Source organism: Rhodnius prolixus, unplaced genomic scaffold (assembly GCF_049639745.1).
Source record: "Rhodnius prolixus isolate KJV_2025 unplaced genomic scaffold, Rpr scaffold_1, whole genome shotgun sequence".
Classification (NCBI taxonomy): domain Eukaryota; kingdom Metazoa; phylum Arthropoda; class Insecta; order Hemiptera; family Reduviidae; genus Rhodnius; species Rhodnius prolixus.
Genome location: NW_027411581.1, coordinates 54,667,677 through 54,691,026, shown reverse-complemented (window position 1 = coordinate 54,691,026; position 23,350 = coordinate 54,667,677). Strand labels below are relative to the sequence as shown.

The following is a 23,350-nucleotide window of genomic DNA, read 5'->3' as shown; positions in this document are numbered from 1 at the left end:
AAACAGTATTTCATCACATGCCGAGCACTTCCTATCCAGGTACTGCTGGTAAACATGGCTGGCAGACAATATAAAGTTGGCTTGAGGTTTAGAGGAGAAAACAAAAAGCCCAGGCATCGGTTACACCCTGGTAGAGTCGGTTAGGATATATAGAATCGTATGTACTTTATATTGCAAATCCTTTAAAGGCTCAAGGGTGTGCCTTATAAGCCGTTTCTCCTGCCCTTATTTGTAACTAAAGTAGATTATAGTATTTCGGAGTGTAATGTTGTCCAGGAAGGAGAGAGGCAAGTGAGGCTAAATGGCTTAGAGAGGAAGCGAGAGATTCAGTTGGTAGTACAAAGACTCCAGGATTGTTCTAGGGGCATTACAAAGCACACAGAATTGGTGGGCATTATTATCTGCATGCCGAAATATCCCCCACAATGGGGTTATATCTTTCTCTCCTTTCTACAAAACAGAGGGTACAGCTACTGGCGCTGTGCTCAGTTCAAGCAGGATTAGTCCAAGATTAAAACAGTTGATCCCTGGTCTTCCAATCCCAATGTATCCTCCTTCTTCCTTGTTTTATGTGCGCGTGTAGTTCTCTAGCATCATCAGGGAATATAGCTTATAAGCTATTGCTTAGCGTGAGTAAACTCCTAGGCATTTGTGTTTCTTCAAATGTAACCTAACCTAAAATCTCATCTAATTAACGGAAAGTTTTAATTTTTATTGGCATTTCATTTAATTAGAAATTAATAACCGTATGAGAAAGGGTAAATGTAATTCTGATATCATAGACATTAAATATAAGTCAGGAAACTGTTTGCGGAAATGGCGGGTAAATTTCCCTTCCAGCTTTTTTGGTATAATCCTGGGGAAACTTTGGGTTTTTATCTAAGATTCTATTAGAGATCCGCTAAATTTTCTGTTACAACTAAGCCATGTCTATGTCATGCACTACCACTGCAGCAAAATGTATAATAATAATAATAATAATAATAATAATAATAATAATAATAATTTTCAAATTTCCAATTAGCAACTTTAAACTTGAACCTCCCAATTTAGGAAAACAGGAAAAAATAATATACTAATGCATCAATAAAGTAATGATTTGCAAGCCCGGAAATGACGAACGAATTTTACTGACTAAAAAAGTGTCCAGTACAGTTTTTAATTCAAAGTTCCGCTTTGTTGTTTTCGGTTGGAAGCGCGAATCATATTATTATTTTTTTATCAATGCTTATTTCGCCAGGAAGTAGTATCCAGCGGGACCAAGTTATGCGTCTAAGGTCGAGACTATTTTCAACGATTCTAGAGCCTTAATGTGAAAACCCTGCATAAAGTTTGCAGACAGCAAAAGACTTATGATAATGTTCAAGGAAACGGACATTACAGAGTGACTGATGTCTCTACCTCGGTCAAAACAAAACCTGCAGAGACTACCACAATTATCTCCCAGGCTAAGGTGGCTACTGAGTCTGCAATGGCCCTGGCTCCTCCCACAGTCAGCAGATGACATTAAAATTTTGATTGGGGTTTTGAAAGAACTTCATATGAGTTGTAAGCCTCAGATTCGCTTCAAACCCAGATCTGTACGATTAATTTTGCAGAAGAGGTTTCGAAAAAGAGGATCTTCCTCTAAATTTGAGAACTTTTTCCCTAAAATACGTAATTGTAAGTGATCTTCCTTTTTTTCCTTAAGATTTCACGATTAAAAAAATATATCAAAGAGTTCTTTGAACTTGGAAGTATGTAGGCCTTAGGTTTGTAACATAATACAAGAAATAAAAACAAGTATATGTGTTTTTTAAAGAAGAGGGAAAGATTGGCAGACGTGCGCAAAAGGAGGGACACAGACAGCCTGTTTAAATCACACGGTGTCACTTTACATCCGCATACTTCCGAGCTGAGCACTTCCTAATGGAAACTCGTGTCAACTTTATTGAATTTCCATTGCGGCAGTTTTTTTTGGAAATAATGTAAGGAGAACTGTATCTTAATGTCACAACCAGTACGCCATTTCGGAGCGCTTCTTTTTTTACATTACATCAAATTACTAAGGATACAGCCCTTTGTAAAGCCCCAGCAATGATACTGGGATAAGCAAAGATAAAGCAATCCCAATAGAGTTATCTAGATTTCCATATTTTCCCTTATTGGGAGGGAAAAGCATTGTGATTAGTGTCCAATATGAAGTTTCTACTTAGTTCCTATGAATGGTTACAAACTTGATTTACGTACACCCCATACATGCAGATCTTTAACAGAAACTTGAAAGATTCCTTCTCTTCTTCTCTAGGTTTGCACTTTTGTAAACTGCCCTTAAGGGAACAGAAACGGCGCTCCCGTCGGCCCACAGCAAGCGGACTAAAGAGAAGTTTTTGCTACCCCCAAATACTCTTTATTACAAGCTTTTCTTGTAAGATGTAAGTGCCCGCTTTTGGAAGCTTATCTTCTGCAACAGCTTAGTCAATTGAGCGCCTACTACTGGTTCAAGACTTCCTCATTTCCCGAAATTCTTACTGAGCACACACTAGAAGAAGAACAACTTGGACAAGAGATATTTCTTCCAGGTTTGTAGAACAATCTACCACCAATTTTGAGAGATGAAGGCTCAAGAAGTACAGGTGAGACTTCAATCATATTGTGGTAATGACAAGAGGAGATTTCAGGGATTACCTATTAAAATTAGGTCACCAGACTGAGATGCGAGCAAACTAAAGCGAGCCCACTCCGAGTAAAACGTTCGGAAGACGCTCAATCAGAAATGCAGATAAGTTATTTTGCTATTCCACGTACAATTTATATATATATGTATTTCAGAAATAATGCCGAGTAGGGACAGAATTCTTGTTCAGAACTCTGAGAACTATCTAGGGGAAGTCTTGTCTGTGTTTCACACCTGATTAAAATAATCGATCTGTTATTAAAAAAAAAAAAATGTCACAGCAGTCAGTCTCTTAATACACCCACATAACGGCAGCTTCGCTTTTATAATGTCATTCGAGAATTCTCTAACACCTTTCAAGTCTGGTTTACTCATCCAATACAGGTAGGTCAGAAAATGTCCCAGAGGAGGTGGTGGGTGGCCCGAGGTCGGGCGGATGGTTAGCCTGTGTCCAGTCAGGCTGAAATGTGCCCTCCCTCCGAATTACTCTGGCAATTTCTAAATATATATTTTAATAGATTTTTTTTCTTTATTAATAATATTTTTATTACAACCACCTGTAGGTAGTGCTCTTTTCTCGCACAACCTGCGGATGAACAGCCGTAGATGGAAAAAAAAAGAAGATTAAAATGAACTCAACGATTTTCTTTATTAATAATATTTTTATTACAACCACCTGTAGGTAGTGCTCTTTTCTCGCACAACCTGCGGATGAACAGCCGTAGATGGAAAAAAAAAGAAGATTAAAATGAACTCAACGATTTTCTTTATTAATAATATTTTTATTACAACCACCTGTAGGTAGTGCTCTTTTCTCGCACAACCTGCGGATGAACAGCCGTAGATGGAAAAAAAAAGAAGATTAAAATGAACTCAACGATTTTCTTTATTAATAATATTTTTATTACAACCACCTGTAGGTAGTGCTCTTTTCTCGCACAACCTGCGGATGAACAGCCGTAGATGGAAAAAAAAAGAAGATTAAAATGAACTCAACGATTTTCTTTATTAATAATATTTTTATTACAACCACCTGTAGGTAGTGCTCTTTTCTCGCACAACCTGCGGATGAACAGCCGTAGATGGAAAAAAAAAGAAGATTAAAATGAACTCAACGATTTTCTTTATTAATAATATTTTTATTACAACCACCTGTAGGTAGTGCTCTTTTCTCGCACAACCTGCGGATGAACAGCCGTAGATGGAAAAAAAAAGAAGATTAAAATGAACTCAACGATTTTCTTTATTAATAATATTTTTATTACAACCACCTGTAGGTAGTGCTCTTTTCTCGCACAACCTGCGGATGAACAGCCGTAGATGGAAAAAAAAAGAAGATTAAAATGAACTCAACGATTTTCTTTATTAATAATATTTTTATTACAACCACCTGTAGGTAGTGCTCTTTTCTCGCACAACCTGCGGATGAACAGCCGTAGATGGAAAAAAAAAGAAGATTAAAATGAACTCAACGATTTTCTTTATTAATAATATTTTTATTACAACCACCTGTAGGTAGTGCTCTTTTCTCGCACAACCTGCGGATGAACAGCCGTAGATGGAAAAAAAAAGAAGATTAAAATGAACTCAACGATTTTCTTTATTAATAATATTTTTATTACAACCACCTGTAGGTAGTGCTCTTTTCTCGCACAACCTGCGGATGAACAGCCGTAGATGGAAAAAAAAAGAAGATTAAAATGAACTCAACGATTTTCTTTATTAATAATATTTTTATTACAACCACCTGTAGGTAGTGCTCTTTTCTCGCACAACCTGCGGATGAACAGCCGTAGATGGAAAAAAAAAGAAGATTAAAATGAACTCAACGATTTTCTTTATTAATAATATTTTTATTACAACCACCTGTAGGTAGTGCTCTTTTCTCGCACAACCTGCGGATGAACAGCCGTAGATGGAAAAAAAAAGAAGATTAAAATGAACTCAACGATTTTCTTTATTAATAATATTTTTATTACAACCACCTGTAGGTAGTGCTCTTTTCTCGCACAACCTGCGGATGAACAGCCGTAGATGGAAAAAAAAAGAAGATTAAAATGAACTCAACGATTTTCTTTATTAATAATATTTTTATTACAACCACCTGTAGGTAGTGCTCTTTTCTCGCACAACCTGCGGATGAACAGCCGTAGATGGAAAAAAAAAGAAGATTAAAATGAACTCAACGATTTTCTTTATTAATAATATTTTTATTACAACCACCTGTAGGTAGTGCTCTTTTCTCGCACAACCTGCGGATGAACAGCCGTAGATGGAAAAAAAAAGAAGATTAAAATGAACTCAACGATTTTCTTTATTAATAATATTTTTATTACAACCACCTGTAGGTAGTGCTCTTTTCTCGCACAACCTGCGGATGAACAGCCGTAGATGGAAAAAAAAAGAAGATTAAAATGAACTCAACGATTTTCTTTATTAATAATATTTTTATTACAACCACCTGTAGGTAGTGCTCTTTTCTCGCACAACCTGCGGATGAACAGCCGTAGATGGAAAAAAAAAGAAGATTAAAATGAACTCAACGATTTTCTTTATTAATAATATTTTTATTACAACCACCTGTAGGTAGTGCTCTTTTCTCGCACAACCTGCGGATGAACAGCCGTAGATGGAAAAAAAAAGAAGATTAAAATGAACTCAACGATTTTCTTTATTAATAATATTTTTATTACAACCACCTGTAGGTAGTGCTCTTTTCTCGCACAACCTGCGGATGAACAGCCGTAGATGGAAAAAAAAAGAAGATTAAAATGAACTCAACGATTTTCTTTATTAATAATATTTTTATTACAACCACCTGTAGGTAGTGCTCTTTTCTCGCACAACCTGCGGATGAACAGCCGTAGATGGAAAAAAAAAGAAGATTAAAATGAACTCAACGATTTTCTTTATTAATAATATTTTTATTACAACCACCTGTAGGTAGTGCTCTTTTCTCGCACAACCTGCGGATGAACAGCCGTAGATGGAAAAAAAAAGAAGATTAAAATGAACTCAACGATTTTCTTTATTAATAATATTTTTATTACAACCACCTGTAGGTAGTGCTCTTTTCTCGCACAACCTGCGGATGAACAGCCGTAGATGGAAAAAAAAAGAAGATTAAAATGAACTCAACGATTTTCTTTATTAATAATATTTTTATTACAACCACCTGTAGGTAGTGCTCTTTTCTCGCACAACCTGCGGATGAACAGCCGTAGATGGAAAAAAAAAGAAGATTAAAATGAACTCAACGATTTTCTTTATTAATAATATTTTTATTACAACCACCTGTAGGTAGTGCTCTTTTCTCGCACAACCTGCGGATGAACAGCCGTAGATGGAAAAAAAAAGAAGATTAAAATGAACTCAACGATTTTCTTTATTAATAATATTTTTATTACAACCACCTGTAGGTAGTGCTCTTTTCTCGCACAACCTGCGGATGAACAGCCGTAGATGGAAAAAAAAAGAAGATTAAAATGAACTCAACGATTTTCTTTATTAATAATATTTTTATTACAACCACCTGTAGGTAGTGCTCTTTTCTCGCACAACCTGCGGATGAACAGCCGTAGATGGAAAAAAAAAGAAGATTAAAATGAACTCAACGATTTTCTTTATTAATAATATTTTTATTACAACCACCTGTAGGTAGTGCTCTTTTCTCGCACAACCTGCGGATGAACAGCCGTAGATGGAAAAAAAAAGAAGATTAAAATGAACTCAACGATTTTCTTTATTAATAATATTTTTATTACAACCACCTGTAGGTAGTGCTCTTTTCTCGCACAACCTGCGGATGAACAGCCGTAGATGGAAAAAAAAAGAAGATTAAAATGAACTCAACGATTTTCTTTATTAATAATATTTTTATTACAACCACCTGTAGGTAGTGCTCTTTTCTCGCACAACCTGCGGATGAACAGCCGTAGATGGAAAAAAAAAGAAGATTAAAATGAACTCAACGATTTTCTTTATTAATAATATTTTTATTACAACCACCTGTAGGTAGTGCTCTTTTCTCGCACAACCTGCGGATGAACAGCCGTAGATGGAAAAAAAAAGAAGATTAAAATGAACTCAACGATTTTCTTTATTTTCAAGGTGTTCAATTTCTTCAAATTCCATTTTCAAAGCATAATTAATTCTTTAAAATAAAGCAGTTTGTAAAATATACTTCATATTAGGGTTTAACAGGTTCTAAAAATCAGTTTTTTAAAGAAAAGGTTTTAAATGTATGCATAACACTTATATATTAATTTACTAAAAAAATTAAAATGTAAGCAAAATGTACTGGTAAGGACACGACTAAGTAATAAATCTATTGAGATTCTTTGCTTTTTGAAGTTATATTTTATTAAACCGAAAAAGAAAATAAATTAATAATTTACATAATTAACAGTTGAAAGTTAGAGATTTTTTGACTTCTGTAAAGTTTTTTTTTGAGAAATGGTACTAGTTAAACTTGAAAGACACAAATGAAAGGTGAATACCAGGAAATTTGACAAAGAATGTAATATGGAATCTGGTTTAAATGTTCCAACTAATGGTAGAGTATAATAATTAAACCTATTTAACAGTAGGTATCACAATCCCAGTGAAGTTATTGATAGACCAATTGAATTAAGATAACTATCATCTCTTCATGGTATCGCTTCTTGAAGGATCTAAAAACTAAATGGGTTTATGGCTAACGAAGGGTAATTTCTCACGCTGTTAATCGGATGCGAGTTCTGAATTCTGTGTTGAAGATTCCGGACTGTGTCACGGACTTAGCGTGGAACTTAGCATAAATCTACTGAGAGAGTCTTTTTCACATCCATAAACTTTACTAACCATCCTAACTTCTAATACTTCCTGACAATAAACTGGACAAAAGGTCCGTTACCACTTATCTGAACAAAATTCATCCTTCACTCTGCAAAAAAAAACCTGGCTCTCAGTAATGTCCAGATATTCATCCAAAAGTAGAAAGTTTCAGTAAAATCTCCCTAAGTCTCGATCGTTAATACTTTCGTTTACTCGAGATAGTTTAATAATTAAGCCGTAACAAAGTTTAAGGTGTTTCCTTATCTACATAGTACACATATTTTAGTAGATTAGACATATTGTGCAACAGGTTAAAAGCTTAGTGTGTAGTTTATACCTGACAACACTCAACACACTTGCACGCTGATGAACATCAAAGCATCAATTTTTATTACAAATCTGGAAGCCATGTTAAAGAGAAGAATAATCCCTTCTTCATCATACAAGATCCTCGAATACTTGAATTCAAAACAACTTTTTGTTTCAATAAAAAAGAAGCTGAAAGTTCACTTAATCATTGCATATTGGCGGAAATTGAACATCCAACCTGCATCATTAGATATATTTTCTCAATTCCTGACAGCTTGAATCTCGAAACACTAGAAGAAAGAAAAAGTTTCTAGCCTCGCACTACCTCGCCAACACTACCAAAAAAAAAGTTATGGTATGAGACCATTTAACTACAGATAAACCACAATATCTAGCAAGGAATTCAGCCGGAAGTCTGAGAAGATGTCCGCATCAAAAACATAGATACATCCACAACAATGGATATCCTAACATAATAACTTTAATGAAACCAATAATACTGAACACATTCGGCACCAAACATCGAACCTGCAATGATGGTGGATGCAATTGATGTTTAGAGAGAAACTCTACCTCATCACACTCACACACTAACTCACCTTTATACATGAGTGGAACACATTTCACATGCTTTCATTCTGCAATCATACACTGACACTCTAATAAGGGAATCACTGTACATCTAATTCTTTTATTAAGCCATTCTCCCTGTAATCTACCTGCACACTCAGTCTTATCCGAGTCCCATTAGGAATTTTTTAAATGCTACTATCTCCCCTAGCTCATTCATAAAAAAAGTATGTTATGAAACTAAAAAAGAAAAACTAGTCAGTAGCAATTTGGGAACCAATGATCGGGGGAGACGTGCCTAATTTGGTTTGCCTAATCAACTTTCTCATTTCCTGAAACGCAGCCTTTGAATTGAAGGAATAAGAACTTACTTCAATAGCCGGTACAAATTCTTTAATATTTCAAGAATAATTCGTTTTTTTTCATGTAGAAAGTAGAAACTGGTCGTGTTTAGTGTCTTCCGGCACAACTAGACGATATATAATCCACGCAACCTTTAGAATAGATGATATAAGAATGATGTGTGAATCAAGATAACTAGTAAATAATGATAAGAATAGTGAGTAAGAAGAAGAGTAGAGTGTAGGTGTACTTACGTGGTTGTTGTGCCATGAGGAGTGGCGGCGGGTCGCTTGACTCGGCTCCAGAGCAGGAGGCCTTGCTGAGCAGGTGGGCCACCTCAGTGCTGGACCACCGCCCTCGGCCACCTCGCGATCTGCCGCCGCCTCCGGCCGCTGAGGACCCCCGCTTCGCCCCTACCATCCGACCACCCCCTCACCATCACACCATCCACCCCCGGCTGTAACACACAACACAACTCATTATTTACTATCCCACTTAGTATTATATTCAATATCTTTAACTAAAAAATAGTATTGGAGTAGTCAGCACTATTGGCGGTTCAAGGTCATACGACCCAATCCGTCAGCTCGTTTCTTTACACACACCACGGTCATTTCCCTGTCTACCGTCAGTATTGCTTGTTATACATAAGTGGAGCGAACCTATGCCCAGAGGAAGGGAAGAAGCATTTAAAAAGAATAGCCAGTTGAGATTGCTGAGGCATTGGAATGAAGTGTTAATTTAATTTTTTCAACAGATTATCATTGCTATCACAAAAAAAAATTACTGTTTGTCCTATGCAAACATACTCTGTCATTTATGCAATAAAACAATAGGAAACATAATCACATTAATTTATTTAAAATGGAGACCATATAAAGTTTTGAAAAACCTACTGAATTGGTCAGTTGAAGAGGACACAGTTTGGTCTGGTCGATGGTGGGTAATGCAGATTCAACTGAGAAAGATGACAAACCATTAATTTCTGTTATTCGAAGAGTATGGCAGGAAAGAGCTCCTCAGTATAGAAACGACTAGACATTGAGCCATACAGAAACAACCATTGGATGCTTTGGAGCCTGTTGGTGAGCCTTATTTATTCTGTGACTTTGGTTAAAGCTTGGTTAAGTGGTAGAACATTACAATAGATCCTTCTGAGTAGCAGTGACTGATAGACATTTGACTCACTTCCTTCTCTTATATCCTCGAGAGTCCTGAGGGCCAAAGTAGACATCTGATTCGACCTAGTATACTGTCCAAGTTTCTGTAGCTCTAAACAAAGGAGGATTCTATATTCCAGACTGCAATTGAGGACTGAGAAGAGGTCAAGAAAACGACTGATTTCCTTTCAAACTTTATAAGGTTTGGATAGAACACTAACCGACGATTAATGAATTCTAATTGTACCCACTTTGAATTTAAATCAATCAATACTTCCTTCATTTAAAATGCAGATCATCGAAGCATGATTCATAATGGCTCATACTTTTGTATTTAATGTAGACCAAGCAAACAAAAGTAATTTTATATGAATATGTATAACCACAAATCAGTCGCACCGCCATTTTGTTATGGAATGTTTTCTGATCTTTATCTATAAAATTTCGTATTAAAAGCTATTAGTGCATAGAACGTGTAATAACTCCAGCTGCGCACTACCTCCGGCATTATCCGTCCCAGTGTTTATCAAAACATAAATAGATTTAAATCAAGAAATTTTGTAAAACAAAGTAAAACAAGACAAAGGGTTTCTTACAGTTCTTACTATCCGGTGATGGACAGTGTTCTTTGTAACAACAAGTATACTGTCCAGAGGCCAGCAGTGCACTGAAAAAAGCTCCGGGCGCCAATAACCTCAAAATGTTGCGCCTTAAACCATTAAATAAAAAAAAATTACGAGCAATTTCGTTTTTAACATTTTAAAATTAATATTTAACAGGAAATTATACATAGTCGTCTCCACTAGCCATACCTATCATTGTAATTAGTTGTCGATGCAGATAAAGTGCTATGTTAATAATTAAGGAAGTTGCTGCCTTTAATAGGCATCTCACAGATTCTCGGTTGAATTTCTTATTAGACATTGTTGTTCCCCCAAGAAGTAATCATCTCCACTTACACCATCACCTCTTACAATAAATCTCTTCTTAATGGGGGCTCATATCAGATCTTTTTTTTTGCCTTTGCTATATAACTTCAGATATACAATTATTATTTGATACATTTTCCCAAGAAAATTCTGTAAGAATTGATTAGGATTAATACTTAACTAATACTGAAATTAACTATGCGCCAAAAAGTTTTTTTTGCTTTTTTTTTGGCATTGGCTTCCGCCATACAGCCAGCATCGTCTAGGTGCTTGTCACTAGAATATCACTCACTCTCCATTCTTACTTATAAATACATTCGCTTCACACATTCTGCCCTCTACTACATACAACTATTTACATAAACTACAACTAATGGATGGATCAGTACTCTGTGCTCCTGCCATCCTTATAGCTTAACCGAAATTAAAATCACGTAATCCTTCTGTAATCATTTTCTTGCATTCATTCTATAACTTTTAAATACATTCACATTGTCAGGTGCGAAGGACCTTAGATGTTGAGCACCTTTAAAAAGAACATAATAATAATAATAAATACATTCATATACCAAAAAGTTAGTACCAGCAATGAGTATATCTCTTTGGGAAGTATTTTAAATCAATAACAAATGAAATCGCTGTGAGAGACCCATGGAATTGCTTGTCCATATTAAATTACTATTCCGACCCAAAGAGACTCAATACGAAATATAAGGCACCCTAAAGTTTACTACCAAATTTTGATTAATAATTGTCCAAATTAGCAATTAATATTAAATACGTATTCCTCCCTCAGCTACTTAAATGTCGAAAGTAAAGAATTTTCAACGACATCTAGCGAAAAAATGTGGACATGTATTTGAACTAAGGCTAATAATAAACCGTTAGGAGCAACAGCTCGTCGTGCAAGACAGACTGACGTGTGTTGTTGTAGCCCTGAATGTCCTTCAACGTTGGAACTGCGATAAAGAAGGCCGTAGTGTGTGTGTGTGCAATACATACTCCCGCGCCCGCCGCTCAAATTAAAATTAGAAAAAATAAATAAAATAAAATAAGAACATATGGCTGAAAATTTTATAAATATATAGGATGAAAGATGACGTAATATGCTAGAAGAGAGTGGGCCGTACTTGTTTATTGTTATAATTATACGCCGAGGCTAAATTTAGCATAACAAGTCATTAGCATTTTGCAAAATGAAATGAGGCCCTAATTACTAGGATTTTTTTATAGATCATTTAAATATATATATATTTTTTTTAATTTACTGGGCGTCAATATTTAAGATCATTAGCGCCTATAGCCTATTCAGTGCATTGCAAGCCTCCAAACCGTCTTCTCTCGCTACAGGCAACACTGTTATTAATCGGACAATGAGCCTGAAAATGCTGTCTAGGTCGCTGGACTCACAGTCGAGTCCACTAATAGAATTATATTGACACATAAAGTCTAAGATTGATTTTTCGTGTTAAGAGATATTTCTTTTACACCTACACTAGCCCAAAGATTTTATTGATAACATCACGTCAACATTCGTTCAGATTCTGGACCCAACTATATGAAGCTGCGAGACTGCCCTTCTTATGCAAGTTAAAAAATGGTAGTTAAAATCCAATTCCTTCGTGGTCCCTTTAAATATATGTATCCGAGAAGATAGAATAGGACATTAGATCTGTTTCCACAAAAATTATGTATAGCGGTGAAACTATAAGTTCTGTTAATAATCTGATAATATACATGTTTGGAATACTAAGTCAGATAAACAGAAAACATGTGTAGATTAGCTGTTAACACTTACTACTACAAATTTCGTAATATAGTTACTGTTTCCCCCACACTCGAAGAAGTATTGTAGAGATGCTGATTCTCCTGAAAGTTATAGTTTTAACTGTTTGTGTGTTAGTTAATTCACCAAATCACTAAAACAAAAGTCCAAATAATTGAAAATCCTAATACAGACTGTAGGCACATTCTACTCAAATTTTAAATTCCACCTTGCTGAAGTAATTTTTCAGATTTCTCAAAAAAACTGGCTCCAACAATTTTCTTGGAAATCCGTAAGCTCACACAAAATTAAAACTATAACTTTCATTTGTATTGCTTTCCCTGGACAATCCTTCTTAAGGCAGTTCTAAGAGTAAGGCAGGCCCTAAACTTCTTTTTTAATTTAAAGTGCAAATTTAAGTATAAAATGCCACCAAATAACCAGTACAGTACTGTTATGAATTAAACTGAATATCAAATTCCACATTAAAAGGCAGTTATTAAATTTACTTTTATTTAAGGGATCTAAATTAAGGATTCAAAATGGAGAAGGAATCGGTCCAAATAATAAAACAACAACTCGTCTTTTTGCCAACGTTTCGACAAATATATTGCCTTCTTCAGGGCATTGCTATGCGGGCTGTGTTACAGAAAACTGATATATATTTGTAAAAACGTTGGCAAAAAGACGAGTTGTGTTTTTTTTATTTGGACCGATTCCTTCTCCAATTTGAATCCTTAATATTATATTTTACGGTCACTAAAACCAATATATATTCATATTTTAGGGATTTATTTAACTTTTAAATTGTAAATCAATGGATAACGAATACTGGATTCCGACAGGTTCAAATCCATATGCTAACCCTTAATTTTTTTTTTTTTTTTTTTGGAAATAATTGAACTGAAGTAACTTTTTTCTTAATTAATTTTGTTTTTTAGCAATTTTTCCGCATAAATTCAATCTATGTTTTGAGAAAATTTCGTTACGAACATCTCACACGAGTATTGGCAACATAAAACATTACGTTTTTTCTTAATTCCCCATCCGAAACCGCTTTTGAAATGGACAAGTCATAAGAAGAGGCTTTCTTTTCAATCCCTTCCACTCTGTCTACAGGGGCCGTCACCATGGCAGCCGATCACAGCCGCCGCACAGCTGATATCTTAATCTAATTATACTATCTTACATAAATAGGTTTGCTTTCATTTATTTACCCTGTATTATTTCTAAAATTTATCTCGCAGTTTTAAACGACCTTTAAAAAAAAATTCCTTTTGATAACCTCAAAAACCTTTATATAATCAAGAGATTAAATAATTTTTTGGGGGAAGGCTAGAATTTGGTTTATTTAAATATTAAATAAAATATCTCGCATAAACCCTCACACAACTCCCTCTTGCAATAATTCAAAAAGTTTTAACTTTTAATTTTTTTTTGTAACTTGAAATGTTTTTTTACTTTAATAATAGACCTTCATTGATATGTTCTCCACTAGAAAAGTAACAATAGAGGAAAGAAATTATGTCAGAGGTTGATGAACGGAGTTTCAGACGAAGATTCCATGTTTCTATCCCAGTTTTTAGATTATTCTGCGATGAATTTTGGGTTTTATGAGGAGAGAACACTGCCCAGATGCCTGCAGCAATGCAAAGAGGAATCTTCAGGTGACCAATAACCCGAGCTAATGACGTACCTCAAACTAAAAAGTTAACAACAAAACCGACCTAGTTGCTGCTGGCCTATCAGACGTTCTCTTTCTTGGAGCTTCTTATCACACAACTGTCCAGGATGTCTGGGTAGAAAGTTAAGGCTAAGAGCGCGAATAACCCAGATGTAAAAAGAGAGACAATAAAAAAAAATGATGTTAAAGAGTAACTAATGCTCCATTTTACATTTCTAACAGACCATCCACAAAGATCTCAATGTGCCTTTTGAACGCGACCTTATCACATCCTGGTACGAAAAATTTCATCTCTCTCTCTCCGCTACAATCCATTAATCAAAGAACTTTCTTCCCACTCCATTCCTGGGAATCCCAATAGAAGACTGAGACGACGGTGGCCAAGAGATCTACTGATGCAGTAAAATTGATTTATAATTTTAATTTGTAAATTTTCAAATATGTAAAGATCCCTCTCCCTTCTCATTCAGTCACTATTCTCACTCAGCTTTATTACTATTGCTAATTAATCTCATCTCGGTCATCTCAAGTTGTTCACTATTCCTTATTACATTCATTATCAATCACCTGCATATTTCTCCTTTCTCACTGCTTGACAATACCTCGGAGGGTTGTCAGTGGACAACTGCTCCACTCTTGTGCTCATCTTTTCCCTTCATCACATTTACTAGATGCTAATTTTGCCGTTGTAAGTTTTTCAATAAATAAATTAGTAAAAAAGTAAAGTAAAGTAATTGCCTATTTTTTCAGGCGGGCTTTACGTCCAACTACCAATTAGGTGTCGTGGACGGAGGCGACTAGCAAACATACTTTAGTGTAAATTTCTTTTATTAACCATTAAATAAAATCCAAGGCCTAAGACCAGGAATCGAACCCAGTACCACTATACATATTAGCTTCACAGGTCTCGCCTCTAACCGCTCGGCTACCGTGGCCAATCAATAAATAAATTAAAAATAAAAATAGATGTTAAAATAATAATTTTTTTTTCGTACCATAATAATAATTAATACTCAAGGTAGGGAAGGGATTAGCTAAGCGGTTAGCGTACTGGACTCCCACGCGGAGATCCCGGGTTCGAATCCAGCTGCTGACCCTTAGATTTCCTCTACTTAGGAGCTTCTTATAGCTCACTGTCCGGTGATGGACAGTGTTGTCTGCAACGAGAGAACACTGTCCGGAGGCCGGTAGTGCACTGAAAAAAGCTCCGGGTGCCAATAACCTTAGATGTTGACGCGCCTTAAATCATTTAAAAAATAAATAAATAAATACTCAAGGTTCTAACCTGAACACTCTCTAGAAACACCGAGTTCGGTAAAACCAAAGGAACACCGAAGAGTCACATCAATTAAGAGAAAAGTTTTCACGATTGCAATACTCTCTCCTTCTTATCGTCCGTTTTCTTCAAATTAAGAACTGTGATTAAATTTTTAATATTAAATAGGTGGTAAGTCTTTAAATTATTCTCAGAAGGCACATAAGAAAAAAAAGCCCAACCACATCCCTCGTCAAAAATTGACCTTAATTGAATTTTCCCATGGAAATGTTTCGAAACTACGAGAGAAACTAAAGAAAAAGACATTACTTATAATCATTGCTTATTGCCTTGTTGTCGGGTAAAATGGTATCATCTTAACCAAATATCGATCTAAACACTTAGCACTTTTCGATCTTGAATTATGATTGACACAATATAATAGACTAATTTTTAAAAATTACTTTTTATGCTCAGGCGGCGAAAAGTCAAAATAGTAAGTCTACTGGATCAATATTCCCTCTAATTGCTAGTAAAAGAATATGGAAAATTGGTTAATACGAAAATAATATTTAGCAGGCATTGATATTAACTCAATAAAAAATAAATAAATAAAAGAATAGATAAAATATTAGATTTAGATTGTAGCAAGAAGAAGTGAGCAGACATTACGATCTGTAGAAGAGTTGGACGTACGCACAGATATAGAGGGCGAGAGCAAGTGAGTGCGAGCGAGACACAAGTGACTGTTCATTCCCATGCTAGGCAACATATGACTAGTTTTATTTTAGTAAATTGGCCACAGTGTGTAGTTTAGTTTAGCGAGTTTTTTTGTCAGCGAGAGAAAAATAGATAAAAGTTCTTTAAGGCTACTACAAAGATAGTTTATCACAAAAAAACATGGTATCATCACAATTATCTATTAATTTTGCATATTTGACTATTTTTTTTTTTTTTATGATCCAAACTGAGTCTGACAAGAAACACACAACGTTTTATTATAAATTTAATTATAGATATAATTTTCCAAATCTCTGGGCTTGGAATGGAAAGAGGGAAGAAGCCTTATGCTAATCAAAGCCCCAAGGGCACTGCATATCCCTGCAGAGAAGAGTGTGAATAGGTCTGGCAAGACGACATAATACCCAAGGGCAAGTGACGTCAGAGGCATATTGTACAGGACAAGGTGATTATTTGAAATGTATTGTAATATGCAAACTTCATATTATGGGTTTTTGCTGGCAAAATCCGTTTTTGAAGTCCTCTAAGGACGAAACTTTTCTTTTCTCAAATTGGTATAAACGAAAAAGTAAAACAGGAAGGCCAAAATTGGTTTGTTGTATGGATTCTGTCAAGATACCATCAAGGAACCTATACTATTCTTTTTGAAATCGTCAAAATCCCAGAAGATCCACTTTACTTAAAAGACTTCTTTTACGAAAATGGCTCCAAAGATTTTTCTTGAAAATTGGAGAACTAATTAGACATACAGATTGATATCGAAAAGCCATTGGTGGGAAACCCTGGATCTTGTGAATAACCGAGGCAGTGCAGTCGCTAGGTTACGGTATGACATCTTTGACAAATTGAAGCCCACAGGAACTACTGGTAGCAAGAAAATCTAAAGGGCTACCCTTAGATTTCTCGCCTAGAAACTTCCGTTCTCAATGATCGGCGATTGGATAAAGCACTGATACCCTGTCCGTATGCTCATCCAATGACCTTAATTGTCGACGAGCCTTAAATTGAAAAAACGTAAATTTTTTGTCCCGCAAAAAATATTTAAGGACGCTTTTGAAAAAAAAAAAGGGGAACCAGCCATTCCCTTAAGATACAGTATCAATACAGATAAAATTCCAAATTTGAAGGAAGAAGGTTGACATACCGGAAGTGCCATTTAATTTAACAGAAATCTGTCAACTTGAAACTTCTCTGCCTGTATGATCACTCCCTAACATCGAAATTGTCTTAACAGAAAGTTCAAAAACTTGACGGAATATCTCATCATGAGTGAAGTCCCAATTTGCCAATATCACATAAATTATTTGTGACATTCAATGACTCGTTTCGTTCGCTGCTGACCATCCAACAATTTAAAGGTTATAACGGCTGTATTTCAAAAATTCTTTCCTTCAGTACAGTTCAGAATACTGTCCTTATACTTTTCGGCGAAACTTGGGTAAATGTCTTAGAACGTGATGGCTGTAATTTGAAGTTGCAACTACTCTAGCTCAAAACCGAAAACTCATAGGAGCCTAAAACTTCATAGTAGGTCCCTCAACAAAAAGTACCGCTTTAGGAATGAGTTTCTGCCTTCATTTCCGGGACTTTGATATTGTTACAACACTAACCAGGGAGTAGTATATAGAGGAATTAGGTTTCTAATCTATGTTGCTTTATTAAACCTAATTTGTAAGGCCGATTTGGGACGAAGTCGACAGAGGAGATCGTACCGAAAAGACAAATAATGTTTAACACTTGACTTCGTAAAGAGAGAAGACTACGAACCACCTAGACATACGGTGAAATGGTACAATAAGCCTCTTTGAACGCATTGCCATGGCAACAGGTACCGCTCCTGATGAATACAAACCTTCATTCCGAATATTTTCTAGAAAGATTCAATGAAGAGCATTTTGTACGTGGTGGAGGTAAAATGAGGCTTATCTCTACAAAAAGTAACTAGTAAAAAGTAATTGCCTATTTTTCAGGCGGGGCTTAACGTCCACCTACCAATTAGGTGTCGTGGTCTGAGGCGACTAGCAAACATACTTTACTGTGTAAATTCCCTAAGACCGGGAATCGAACCCAGCATCACAATACAAATAAGCTTAACAGGTCTCACCTCTAACCGTTCGGCTACCGTGGCGCCTTTTCTCTACAAATCGGTTTCGTTATAAAATGTGGCCCAACACTTGTATTTACTGAGTAGCTAATATTCCGAGCTTTTGATGAACATGGCGAAAATAGGAAATTCTAATTTTAGGATTTTCAGGAGCAACTGTTTTCTTTGAGCTTATTACCAGGAAAATTCATTTTATATGACAATTTCAGAGAGAAGGTGGGATAGGCTTTCCTCTGAAGTGATATTTTGAGTTTTAAGGAAATGTTTTGACCGAAAATAGAAATCTATCTTAAACAATTTCTTTTTAAAGGCCATAAACCGTCTACCTATAGCATTTGGAATTCTCTTCAAAATGGATTTTATGGAACAGTTCAAGAATGGTATGCTTTTTTTATACGACAATGAACTTAGAATTAGAGGCATTCAAAATTTAGCAAAAATTTGAAATTTAAAGAAAACAACATTTTTATTTTTCTTTAGGAATTTGGGGGGGGAGGGAAATAAAGGGATAAATTAAGCCAGGGAAAACACACATACAGTCAAAAAACTGTGTCGCGCTGATACAGAAATACTTTAGGCAAAAATCTTCCCCAAACTCTTTACGGTGTTTTAAAAATAGAATAGGCGCGTACTGCCGATGGCAAGGGGGGTGATGATGGTTTGGGGAAGGGAGGCCTGAGGTGCGTGCGTACGCCCGGCGAGTGCCTAAGGACAGTAGATATGGGAGGGGAGTGGTAAAGAGCGAGGTACATACAGCGAGTTTTTATGTATTTGTGTATAGACATACACATAAACACAACTAGCGCAAATACAGTCGCACACAGTGTAGAAAGCAGAGAAGGTGGTAGGGGCATGAGTAGCCCGCGACACTCTGCTAGACGCCAAAAAGGAGGTTCAAGAGAATTGTAGATGAGCAAGAGAAAGAGAATCAAGAGCCTAGATATGTATGGTGTCTGTGGGAGAGAAAAGAATATATGGATGATGAAATGAAGACGGAGATGAGGTAGATAAAGAAGTAAGGTGACGCAGGGCTGAGCAGTGTACAGCCCCGAGAGAGAGTGAGAGGGACAGACTCCGAGCTCCCACCGAGAGAGAGGGTAGGGAAGCCGATAAGGTCTAAGAAGAGAAAGAGCTTCAGTTATAAAGTGCTCATCATTTCTCTTATCTCTGGTCTGGGGCTACACACGATCACAATCGCTCCACACAGACCGGCCGGCCACTAACACAAGCAATTACTACAGCCTTTTTACTTATGTCCCCATCCATCATCATCATATGCCTTCATCTCTTGATGTCGCTCATCCACTCTTTGCATTTAAATAAATAAAAAAAATATATATATATCTAGCATGACTTTCTCATATTGCGATTTTTAAAGATTTTACTACTTATCAATTCTTCTAATTCCAGATTACAAAATCAATCACAGCCAATTATAAGCCTCCTTAGCCAAACATTCACAGAAAATGATTCAAATAAAAATTGTAGACTATTTAAACCATTTTCAACAAAATAAAAAAATTAAAATTAAATTGAACATCTCATTTTTTGCTGTTGAGGAATTTTGTTACCTAAATTACGTCGGTTTTTCCGCCAGCTGACACAAAGCGAATTGTCAGCTTCCAGAGAAATGAAAATGAAAAGATATAAATGTGATCAATACAAAACTAAAGGAAGAACTCAGTACAATTTTCTTTTTAAACTGATGGGGAAAATCAGTCTGCAAGGAGCTGTCAAAACAAACTTTGAACAACAAAGAGGGGAGAATAAATTGTCCAAAAATTTAATATTGTATTAACTATAATTTAAATAACATTCTGCAATTAAGAAGATTAAAACTGTCCGGTAGGACAGTTGTATAAGGGTTGATCATCAAAAACTGCACGAAAAAGCGTAACGTTGAAAAACACCCAACTTTGACAATTTTTTTCTCTTTTTCTATAAAAGATAAAATTCCCAAATTTTCTTTAAAATATAGGGCAAATCCTCCTTTATAACTGTAATTTTTTTGCAACAACCTAGATTTGATAGATATTGAGAAAAAAGATGCTCAAAATGAGCAAAAACGGCATTTTCAAAAAATGTTCTTGTTCTTGTTCTTCTTGTTCTTCTTGTTGTTGTTGTTACCTTTTTTGTAAACAACGTAGCGCCTAAACGCGTGAACCGATTTTCATGAATGAGATGTCATTCGATTTGGAATTTTATGTAGATGTGCCTTTTGGGGGTCGCGACGCTGTACATGGAATGGGAGAGGAGTTAGCCCCTTTTATGTAAGGCCCCCTCCAAAATTATTATCATTAATTACTCTGTAAATCTTAGCCCGATTTTGATAAAATTTGGTAGGATGACAGGGTTAGGGCTCCCCTACGTAACATTAAAGCGACGATCTGCTCTTACACTTGTTAAGGGGAAGTATAGCAATCGTTTCAAATTATCGAAAAGTAAACCGATTGTCATGAATAAAGTGTCATTCGAATCGAAATTTTGTACAGATTTGCACTTTAAAAGTCTCGACGCTGTGCCTCATAAGGAGGGGAGTTTGCCCCACCCAAGTAAGGCCCTTTCTAAAACTATTATTACCAATATTTCTATAACGGTTAGTCCGATTTTGATAAAATTTAGTAAGAAGAAGTGGTTAAAGCTCCTCTACGTGGCTGTGAAGTGCCATCATGCTCTTACACCTACTAAGAGGAAGTATTGCAATCGTTAAAATTTTCAATGAGTGAACCGATTTTCATCAATGAATTGTAGTTCGATTCAAAATCTTTGCCTCTTTGCCTTTTAGGGAGAAGTACTGTAATCGCAGTTTATTTTTCTTACTCCTCTTAAAGGGAAGTACTGAAATCGCAGTTTAATTTTGCTATTTACGTACAAATTACCTTCCTATTTTATTCAAAACGCTTTCTCAAAAAAATTGTTATTGAGGATGGTTTGGGGACTGCAACTATAATCATTCTTTAAAAAGATCTGTCCAGTGGTAGTAACTCCGACTTAACACCTTTTCAGGTTATAATGATAAAATTAAATTTATTATTCCCAATTTTAATAAAATCTGAAAAGCAGATATGTAACTTTGCAAAACATACAAAAAAGAAAATTTATCCAAAAGGTACAAAAATCTCCTTAACAAAAACTTACAGTTTAAAAAGTTAAGTATAAGGGTTGATTAAACGCCAAAAGGTACACAAATCAGCTAGTACCCAACATTTCATTGATATTATTTTAAGTAATTTTATTACATTAATTTTCATTAATATTTTTTTGAATTTATTAGATGTTTCACAGACCCTTATGCTGGACAGTTCATTCATTTTCTTTTTCTTTTCTTTTATGATTTAAGTCGCGTCAACATCAAGGTTATTGGCGCCCGGAGCTTTTTTCAGTGCACTGCCGGCCTCCGGACAGTGTTCTCTCGTTACAGGCAACTCTGTCCATCACCCGGACAGTGAGCTGTAAGAAGCTCTTAGAAAGAGAAAATCAAGGGTCAGCAGCTGGATTCGAACCCGGAACCTCCACGTGGAAATCCAATATGCTAACCGCATAGCTAATCCCTTCCCTTTGTTCATTCATAATATTTTATTTTTTTGTTATAATTATGATAAAATGTATATTATATTTTCGTAATTAAATAGGTACTTTATTTTAGCTTTATTCCAAATTATTCTTCTGATTTATCTTTATTATGCTCTTTATTCTGAATAGTCACATATATCGTATGTATGTACATGCACGTTAAAGTAAAAAAAGACAAAGGCAGAGTCGGCTACTATTTAAATTTGAATCACGGATTTAAAACAATATTTCAGTCTAGAATTCGTCTTTCCGAAGTATTTGTGAGCACAAATAACGCGTAGGTAATATCAAGTAAATTATTCAACAATAATTATTTATTTCTCAATTGTAATTTAATGTAGTCCCTCTAATTTTACTTATAGTAAAATACTGGAATAATTATGTTAGCTGTCATAAAAATATGCATATCTTATTTATCTTATTACAGTCAATCTAAGTTAAATGGTGTTCTACTTGAACAAATATTTTGTAGATTAAAATGGCCAGCATAAGGGTCTGTGAAACATCTAATAAATTCAAAAAAATATTAATGAAAAATAATGTAATAAAATTACTTAAAATAATATCAATGAAATGTTGGGTACTAGCTGATTTGTGTACCTTTTGGCGTTTAATCAACCCTTATACTTAACTTTTTAAACTGTAAGTTTTTGTTAAGGAGATCTATAACTTGCAGATGATTATAAAACTTAATGTCCTGGATATTTATTTCAAATAGCCCCTCTAAAAATGGGGACCTCCGGCTAGTACAAGACTTATTTTATGGGTACAAATGGGCACGTATTCGCAGTGCCACTCATCTTAAGTTTGTAATTTAATAAAACAGTAAATTTAATAGATCATTACCCCAGAGGTACACAACACTAAGTCCATTTATTCAAAATTTATTTTTTTAATGTTTCTAATACAATATTTATTTTTTTATTACCCAACCATCACCATTATGGTGCATCTATGTTACTTATTATCGACCAAAGATTTAAACAAAATAACTCCCGAGGGCTTATAAGTAAGGAAATACCACGAGAAAACTCTTTCATTTGTTCTCCTGTAAAAAATTTAAAATGTGACTGACATTTAGTGTTGTGTACCTCCGAGGTACTGATATATACAACATGTTATTTTGGTAAATGCAAAAAATAAATTAACTTTAAAAGGAAAACAGTAAATAAAGTATTTTCTAAATTAGCTTGGTAATTTAGTATGTAAGATTGTAGTTCATAAGTTACATTTGTTTTTAAAAATTGCCTTAAGCTTTAGGAGCCCTGAGGTTGTAAGCAAGCTTTGGGATAAACAGGTTGGGCTACTACAGCAATCTCCCAAGCCTACAGAATATTGGACAGGCCCATCTCATCAGCTGAGACGACAGGTGTCTCTTATAATTGTAAATTTTTCTTAGTAAATTCCGTTATCATTCTCTCTACATACGAGGGTCGTTTGAAAAGTC

At 35.3% G+C, this 23,350-nt stretch overlaps 1 protein-coding gene across 2 annotated transcripts in view; it reads right to left on the bottom strand.

Moving 5' to 3' along the window:
- LOC141462246 (uncharacterized) overlaps positions 1 to 23,350 on the bottom strand; it is a 138,206-nt gene that overhangs the window by 80,010 nt on the left and 34,846 nt on the right. The window contains exon 3 of one of the 2 annotated variants that reach the window (XM_074143969.1): positions 8,947 to 9,149. The exons of the other annotated variant lie outside the window; for it this stretch is intronic. The gene's annotated coding sequence lies outside the window, so the exon portion shown is untranslated. The remainder of the gene's footprint in view (positions 1 to 8,946; positions 9,150 to 23,350) is intronic. 2 annotated transcript variants of the gene reach the window in all.